General features: G+C 35.5%; 1 long non-coding RNA gene across 1 annotated transcript; it reads right to left on the bottom strand.

The window, feature by feature from the left end:
• Positions 1-720: 720 nt before the first annotated feature.
• LOC118160528 lies at positions 721-4,988 on the bottom strand. Its single transcript, XR_004747548.1, has 2 exons — positions 4,674-4,988; positions 721-1,773 (listed from the first exon to the last, which is right to left on the bottom strand). It is a non-coding gene; the product is annotated as an uncharacterized LOC118160528 (long non-coding RNA).
• Between the last annotated feature and the right edge of the window lie 4,851 nt (positions 4,989-9,839).

Raw genomic sequence — 9,839 nt, 5'->3', positions numbered from 1 at the left:
AGATCTCAAACGATTTGGTGCTCAGGATTTAACAAGGAATTTTACCAGTGATTTTTTCTTCTGAAGGACATCTCTTGTACCTGTCATCTTCTGAAGATGATTTGTTTGTCTTATTTATACTCTTGTGGAAAGGATGTTTATGATCTGGGATGATAGTTAATTCTATTTTAGATTTTTTTATGGCTGTTACATATTCACTCTACAAAATAATATTCCTTGTTTATTAATATCTCATTTTTACTGGAAAAAAATGAGCCAATAACTTCCACTATACTACAGCCATTAGAAAAGGAAAATATTACATGCAGCAGCTATCAGTGTGGTTTAATAGTGTTGTTGTTGTCACTTGAAAATTCTTCCAAGTACAAAATCAGAAGTTGAGAAATAGTTCCCAAAAGATTATCTAAGGATAAAGGAAACAAAACCTGGATCTTAACTATGGCTATCAAGTTATGGCAAAGCCATAATTACTTATGTCTTAAAGACAACATTACAACTGGGACCATTATAGTACACATGTACATTAATTATCACAGAGGTTAGTAAGATGAAAGTGAAAGACAGTAGACAGCACAAATGAGACATGTTGTATAAAGGGAAGAGATGTCTCCTGTCTTTGAAGAAAAGTTCTTTTTTTTTTTTTTTTTTTTTTTTTTTTGCAAATTATTTCATTTTGGTTACATTCTCCCAATAATGTTTGGTGTTTTTTTTTTTTGTTTCTTTGTTTTGTTTTCCAAAACAGATAGTAGCTTTGGTTTATACAGCATTAACTACTAAGCAATTCAAAGAGTTACTAAGATGACAACCATACATAAAAGTGTTTCTACCTTAATTAAAAATCATATTGCTATTTCAAAAGCCTTCTGTAGTCCTTTAAAATTATAATATTTGTTCAATTTGCACTATGCTTAGTGTTTTAGCTATCTTTCCTTAAAGTTGCCTGTAAATAACTTCAGATACAACAAGGATACTGAACTAGGGGTGAAATTATACATAACCTGGAGGAAAATAAGTTCTGTATTTAACTGCTGGTATTCTGTACAAGAACAGAACACTGTTGTAAAGATCAGTTTTATAAACCATAACTGCCATCCATGCTCAAAACATCATCATCTCCAGAGCCATGCATGAGGCTTTCTGGAGTAAAAATGCTTTCCAAATCAGACAAGTTCAATAGATCATTTTACATTTACTCTAGGCTACAGAATTACAATTACATAGTGAATTCCTCCAGCTGAACAGCTAGTTGGTGTTGTAGGGCACCTCCCTAGAAATCAAATTCTTTCCAACTTTTCTGTGGGATGAAACAAAAATCAGGGTAGTTATTTTTCTTCCAAGCATTAGTATTCAGTGAATGGTATCTGGCTGCTACAGTATTCCTCCTGTAAGAGGGGAACAGCAGCTCTGAAAAGCTGAAGTATTTTTCTGAAGTGTAGGCACTCAGACCACTAGGCACCAATCCTAATAAGATCCCCATTAACCGTTCAGGATCAGGGCTTCTGGCTGTAGCATGTTTTGTGGACAGAAGGAAAAAAAGTAGTTGAAATACTTATCACTCCTGTCAGCATGCAGAGATTTACATAAGAAACACTTCAATAAGTCACTGTGTGGTGCCAAGGTCTCGAACACAGGCAATGATGTTGTACAGGACCAGGCATCCAGAGAGACTCCCCAGGGAAGTCCCATGAACTGCAGTTATCAGTCCCCTCACCTCTCACGTCAGTAACCCCAACACGCTCCCTGCACTGTTCCTAACTCCACTCTCAGCCTGAGCTTGGTAGAAATATGCAATAGAATCATCATAGAATATACAAGCGAGAAGGGACCCACAAGAATCCTCGAGTCCAACTATAATATTGCTGGATTTATAGCAAAAGTGTGTTGACTCTTACTTGTATCTCAGAAGGAATTATTGACCATTTCATATATGGCAAGGTGTTGGCATGAAGGCATACCATAACAGTACAGTGAATGTTGCACATGGGAAAATAGATGAAGACATAATACACTGAAATTTGCAGATATTAGAAAAATAAACTGAGACCATCTCTAAACATTTAGAAAAGCTTTGCAAATATCTTAGTCTCCTAAGATCCTTTTGCAGTTCTGTAGCCTTGAGCAAAAGGCTAATAACATTTGATTTTTACTCTTGCAAAATAAAGGCGAGTTTGCAGATTTTGCTACATACATTTAATATTAAGAGACATTTTAACATATTGACTACTTTCTGCAAGCCTGGATAAAAGTTAATATCTAATAGATATCAGTAGAAAAAAAAAAAAAAGAAAACAAAAAAGAAAACAAAAAATGACACCCTGATGTTCATGTGAGCTACTGTTCTGAAGAAGAAAAAAAATCAAGTTACATAGAATTTGAAATTTAGAAGATGGACTGTTCTCCAAAGCTGAAAAATTACTTAAGACACAATAAAGCAAGTAACTTACATTCTCTAATTTCCCAGTTAATGTTTATTAAGCTTTTGTTAAAAAAATGTTGTTAGCAGTGCACAGTCTTGGACAACTGCTTAAAGCAAGCGTCAGTGAAAGGTATTTACATGGAATTGTTTTTTCACCTTTTTGAAGGGAAAATGTGGGTGTCAATTACAACAATGCAAGCAGAACAAATTTTGGAAAATAAGCATTGTATTTTATTGGGTTATACAAATAAGCTATTTCCAAAGCAGTTTTATAGTGGTACAGTTAGTATGTTCAGCATTGCATTGTACTGAAGAAGTGACTTCGGGGGGGAACACACAACCAACATTCTGTAGTGCATCAGAAATAGATATTGAATTATAAGAAATTAATTTCAAGTAGAACTCTACTAATCTGCAGCTCTTTTGAAATTTAGATACTCTTTAAATATTTAAATATTAACATTTCAGCCAGAATTCTCTCAGCATGTTTTATTCCTCCAAAGCACAGTTTTTGTCCTGAATGAGTCAGGGGGAAATTATCTAGTAATCATAACAACTATAAACTCATTAATTAGTTGACTCACTTGAATTTACTCTGGAAAATAAATAAAGTACTCCATTCTCACCACTTTTCTCCTCACCTTTCATGAGAATGGGTTTAGAAAACAATAATACAACAGTAATATACTTGTTAACAAGCTTATTTACAGTCATCTATGGTCATTCCCTTCTGAACTTTCCATTAAGAAACAGCAGACTTATCACCCAAAATTTTTATTTCTATTTGTAGTTTAAGGCACAATATTTTCATCCACACTGCAAGCATATTTAGATACAATTTTTAGGGTCTAATAGACTAATTATAAAGTAGGTACTCAACATCCGCTACAGAAACTTGCAAAGTCAAAGGCACAAATCCCAATGATATTTTTTATACTCCTATATACTCTCAGCAAGTTGTAACTTTCAATATCCAGCATACACATGTATACACCTTTACAAAGAAAACAGGAGTACAGCAATTTTGTATTTGATGAACTTCAGATTAACTCAAAACATAACATTTCTTGTTCTCTTTTCTGCAGAACCTGCCGCATTTCATCTTAATATTCAGCATAAATAATGGATCTTCTTTATTGGAATATATGATAGAACATAGTCCATATAATATAAACAGTCCATCTTAAAGATCAGCACATTTTATATTCTTCAAGAAAGCCAAAAAGAAAATCAGTTTGAAATAATATGACAGTAGGAAGAACTAGATGAGTCATAAAAAGATTATTTTATAGTAAAAAAGTATCTCAATCTCTCAGTCATACTTGAAGTGCTGTTCTGAGAAATTTTGGTGTGTTTTTTTGAATCTTGTATTGGAAAAAGTTACTATAACAATAGCTTTGCTTAGGAAAAATAGGTGTGGAAATATACTAATGCTGGAATTTTTGCCTCTTCATCAAAATCTTACCAAGCCTTTCTGTAGGCTTTCATTAATCACATGTAGCTACACAAAAAAAGAACAAAGAGCTCTTGTCCAAATTCTATCAAAGATTCTGGTGAGACAAGATAAAGTATATTGCTAATTTTCCAAAGAATAAAATAATAAAAAAAACACACACAAGTAATCAACAACAACAAAACACCCACACCTTGATGATATTCTAACCTGTTTGTATTTCTCCCCACCATGGGATTTGATTGAGATTAACATGTATATTAGTAATACAATTATCACAAATAAATTAACACACACATTCCTCTTTAAAAAATAGCAAAAATATTATATATAATAAGTGTTAATATAGGGATAAATCTTCCCAGAGCATCAAAGGACTTAAATATTTTAATTCTAAATATTTATCTTAAGGTTAACCATAAAATATAATTTCACATATTCAAAATCTTTCTCAAATGAAGCTTCAACTCGCAGAACAGCAGGACTCATCTCTCCTACATTATCTTTATGAATATTTTTATTAAAGACCATGCTACCTACTAGTAACAACATCATAACATCAGATGCTTCCTCATCACTAAGTAAAGCATTCATAACATGCATCAAAACCATCATCACTTTATCGCTTGAAACAGCCTTGAGAGCCATATGACCCTGACAAAAAAAAAAAAAAAAAAAGCCACCAGACCACCTTGAGTTCACGGACAACATCCCCACAGTAGCCCTGCAAGACAGCACCTAGAGATATAGCAACCTCACCTGCACATAACTTCAGTGAGATGGACAAGTTTTAAATCATTTTACCTTGATTTAGCTGCAACAGATGAAAGGAGAGAGGTGCTGTGAATCCAGCTGTACTTCCCATTTCATCAAATATCTGACAGATGAAAACTTTTGCCTACAGCCTGAATGCCACCATCTCAGGTACCAGTGGTAAACTTCTTGCTTCAGGTCTTCTCAATCTTCAGTTGCTGAGAACCAAAACAAATTAACAGCTTGCCCAGAAGAACTACAGTTGCAGCTTAGGTTTTGTTTTTTAGGAGAGGCTGTACTGCTGAAGCACAGAGACCAGCCACTCACCTGACCAAGGCAGACTGCACACACTTCAACCCTCCACTTCCTTCCAGCTACCAAACCCACCTGACTTTTTCTATCCCTTTATAGAAATCACCTGGCTATTTCCCAGTTGGATCTGATATCAATGAAAACCAGCTGGCTCCCTAGCCTCAAGCTCCTCCTAGCCCAAAAAGCAGATCAAATTAAATTTATAAATTCAAAATAACATATTTATAGGTTTAAATGTTTTTTATTGTTAACTGCAAATACTTTCCCTCATAAAAAATCTTCCAACACATTGATGAAGGAAGTTTTCATGTTCAGGAAACCAGCCTGCAAGTATTTTTGGTAGACAGCAAATATACCCTTAGGAGGAATCTTGGTTTTCACCTAAGAATTGATTTTTTCTCTGCAAAGATAGTTTCATAAAAAACAACTGCAAACAGACAATGGTTAAAGTTTGAAGAAAACTATACCTGAACTTCATACAGATTATGCTAGGAATGAACTAATGAGCCTCAGATCACTCTTATATCAAATAAATCTTAAGACCATGGATGTGACAGAACACCTAATCATATTTTACAATTCCTCCTAAATATTCTAAGACATAATGAGAGTAGAATGCAAGAGACACCCTTAAGGCTATGAAAATGATTTTGAAAGATTGTCTCTACTAAATGTTAAGAGCAAAGGTTCTGTTAGAGGTAGGGGAGTAGAATGGAGACTGAGAAAGTAAAAGCACTCATAGCATAGGAATTATAGATAAGAACATGCTTTAAAAGGCATCTTCTCTATGAGGGAGCAGGTGGGTATCTAATGGCTTTGGATGAATGCAGGAGTTTGTAAGTTAGAAAAAGACAAAAAATTGCCAATGAAAATTGAGAGAAAAAAAATGTAGAAAAGTGGATGTTTTGGGAAAATGTATGGAAGAAAAACATTCAAAGCTCCACGGTGACAGAGGGAGCTCACTATCTATTAAGAAAAAGGGAAGTCACAAGGGTGAATAAAGCAAGACAAAAAACTTAAGAGAGATGGTTATCTGTAGGGAAACACATGGATGTCCAGCAAAAGGTTTTAAGAGTAAAAGCAGAACTGACAGTAACTTCCCCAGCCTAGATGACTTTGGAGAAAGGCAACTGTCACGAGCAGGTTTCCCTCCCTTGTGAATAACTGAAAGTCTGACTGTAGTGAACAGCCATGAATTTTACCAGCCTTAGATCCTGGGGATCTCGTGCAATAGTTGGTTGTTCAACAAATATCTATTTGATTCTTATTTTTTAAGAAAACACACTAACAAACAGTACTTCTGCATTATAAGAACACTGCTGTTTACAAAGTTATATTGAAACACCTATTGAAAAAAAAAATAAAAAAATACAATCTAGTGATTTATATAGAAAATAACACAAAAGTACCTTTTCTTATACCCTTTCAGAAGAGCATTTTACAGTCTCCAATTCATCTGAGCTTTGAAAGAGTATGCTCATCCGAGCACAGAGTAAAACATAAAGATAGATTGGTGGCGGTCCTAAAATATGATTTACATTTTTGCAAGTTCGGAAACTGAAGAAACTGATAACATTACACATCTCCAGAAATGTGTCTTGGTGACAAAGCTGCTTTTCAGAAAGCAGGGACATTTAAAATCTCAAATATATTCATTCCATAGTCTATATTCAAAGCAAATCCAAGTTCTTGCACAAAAGGAGGTGAGCAATCAGCCAGCTATACGCTACTATTAATGATGCAAGAAGCTATTTCAGCAACTGGGATCTTTAAAAGCAAAAGCTGTCAAGGAAAGATGCACTTATTTCAAATCCATTAGAATATTTGTCTCAGGTATTCTTCCATATCCTCACCTGAGCTCACTCTATTTAAGAACAATGCAATTAGTCTAGTTTTTTAATAATGGAATATTTAAAACCTTTGCAATAAATATGTCCCTGGGCTTTTCTTTTTCCCATGGAATTTTCTAAATATGAATCAAAGCAGAAGAAAACAGGAAGATTCAGAGAAGTTTGAACAAACCTTTCACCTTAAATTAAATATTATTTGGTGCGTTCTATTTATTTTTAGTCAATCAGAACCACACACAAAGATCTCCTTAAGAAACCTGTGATTTAGTGCCAGGCTGTTTTGGAAATTTATCAGTATCTTTCTGGACTAAGAAGGATAAGGAAAGGGGATGAAGATTTTTTTGAGAAGTCCTGCAGTCTTAGTCAAAGTCAGCACTTGGTGGCACTACAATGGCAAACATAGATCCATACATGGGCAAGGCTTTCTTGGTCTTATTCTGCCAAAAATCAGCACAAATGTCCACCTAAGTGTATAAAAGGCCTTAGAGCAAGAGATGTTGGACTTGACAGAGTAATCAGAGAATCACAGAATCATCTAGGTTGGAAGAGACCTCCAAGATCACCAAGTCCAACCTCTCACCTAACACTAACAAATCCTCCACTAAACCATATCACTAAGCTCTACATCTAAACATCTTTTAAAACCTCCAGGGATGGTGACTCAACCACTTCCCTGGGCAGCCTGTTCCAATGCCTAACAACCCTTTCAGTAAATAAGTTCTTCCTAATATCTAACCTAACCCTCCCATAGCACATCTTTAGCCCATTCCCCCTCTTCCTGTCACCAGGCACGTGGGAGAATAGACCAACCCCCACCTCACTACAACTTTCTTTAAGGTACCTGTAGAGTGTGATAAGGTCCCCCTGAGCCTCCTCTTATCCAGGCTGAACAATCCCAGCTCCCTCAGCTGCTGCTCGTAAGACTTGTTCTCCAGACCCTTCACCAGCTTTGTTGCTCTTCTCTGGACTCGCTCAAGCACCTCCATGTCCTTCTTGTAGCGAGGGGCCCAAAACTGAACACAGTACTTGACGTGCAGCCTCACCAGAGCCAAGTACAGGGGGACAATCACTTCCATAGCCCTGCTGGCCACACTGTTTCTTTGTTTCTTATGCAAGCCAGGATGCTGTTGGCCTTCTTGGCCACCTGAGCACACTGCTGGCTGAGACAAATGCATACTTACTATTCAGCCACCAGGGAAGATGTGCTTTCCTTAGTTATTAGTATACTACCATTTGCCTTTCTTTTTCTGCTCTTTCTCCGGTACGGTTTGTAAATGCATCTTGAAAAAGATTATTTACCTCTCTGTCCTTCCTGATGAATGATGGGACTACTTCTTCCTTCCTGAAGAAAACAGATCTGGCTACTCATAAGATTTAGGTTGTTAGACCTGCTTTTTTACACCAGGGAGAAGGCAGTAATTCACTTTGGCAAGCTCTCCTTAGTTTTGAAAATATCTCCAAGATGACAAAGAGTCTATTTTTTAGTGAAAACAACTGTGTCCCACGGACTTTAACAGAAGGTTTTCAACTGATCTGAATCAGAACAAAATCATCCTGTTTATTGAGACAACTGCTGTGGGCAAAGATCAAAGTGCAAAGATTCAAAGTATCAAAATAATTCTGGTAGTCTATTAGCACAGAACAAACCTATGGGCTTTTTGGATGGGATTCTGACTGAATAAAATGCTCTTAAGAAATCCAAAGTGAAAGACTGTTGTAGCATCAAAAGGTAGTATGGTACATAGTTTACCTCTTTCAGTTAATGTTGCTTATATATGCTCCTTCCCAAGGATTTTGAAATGTTTGCATATGAATTTGATTGAGTAAAGGTATAGCTTCATAGCACTGATAATATAGATGTCCTTCCTCATTTTATGTAGGTAGGAATTTTCCTTTTCTCTATTATCCACAGCACTTATCCTCATCCGATACAGTACATCACACGTTTTTGAACTCTATTATTATCACTCTGCTTTCAACCTTCCTTCTATAAAAAGTAACCAAATTCTTTAAATAAATATGAGTGAGCTTCAAGAGGTGAGAAAGGCTAAGAATAAGTTACCTCATGTGACAGTGTTTCTGTTCTCTTTTATCCCACTTTGCTATTTTATCTAATACAATTGGAAGAGATTTTCACCTGCCCATAGAATCTGCAGTCCTTGCACAATGGACCCTTTTTCTTCAGTTGAGGCTTCCAAAATAAACTTTATTAGAAGTAATTGTGAAAATAATAATAATAATAATAATAGAATCAGGAATAATAAAAGTAAATAGAAATGAGAAAGGAGGGTGCCCTAAAAGGACAGAATCAAAGAAATGGTACAACATGACAGGAAATTAAAACACACCTTATAAACAGAAGATGAATAGATTAGAGAAAAGGCAATATCTGGATAAATTAGGAGGAAGCATGGTAAAGTGGAACATTACAGGGGCTAGTCCATATTCTTTTCTTCAACTTAAATTACTTCAGATTTTGTTGAAGTAGAATGAAATATATTTTGTCTCAAATGAATGCTGCCTCTTCAGACCTGAATTATGTCACCGGCACTTTTGCACGTTTAAATAGACAGTATGCTTTTCTTTTGCCATTTTCATAAGTTATTCCACTGCCACTCTTGTGTTTTTTGTTTGTTTGTTTTTTAATCAACATTGATACATCTCTACAAGCACTCCTGACATCAATGATTCCTGTGATCAGTATTCGTGCAAGGCATTTCTCTTTGGGGAAAAAGAGATACTCTTTTTTTTACTATTACTGCTGAGCTAAGGACTGAAGTTGTTATTTATATTACTGTTTTATACTCTACAGCAGACCTTTTAATTTGAGATATCAGATACATTTTAATGTTCTAAGTAATGACATTATTACCTATGTAGCTGTAAGCATGCCGTGTACCATTTTGCCCTGCAATTAACATTTTCTCCTTTTTCCTATGAATAGCATAGGTTTCCAGTTGCATACTGCTCAGATACAAGTGCGTGTGCATGTGCAAGCATGATCACAGCAGCTGACAGAACAGCAGCACCCAGCCAAGCAGAAAATACAATTTCC

This window comes from Oxyura jamaicensis, chromosome 1 (assembly GCF_011077185.1).
Source record: "Oxyura jamaicensis isolate SHBP4307 breed ruddy duck chromosome 1, BPBGC_Ojam_1.0, whole genome shotgun sequence".
Lineage (NCBI taxonomy): Eukaryota > Metazoa > Chordata > Aves > Anseriformes > Anatidae > Oxyura > Oxyura jamaicensis.
This window is presented reverse-complemented; position numbering and strand designations above follow the sequence as displayed.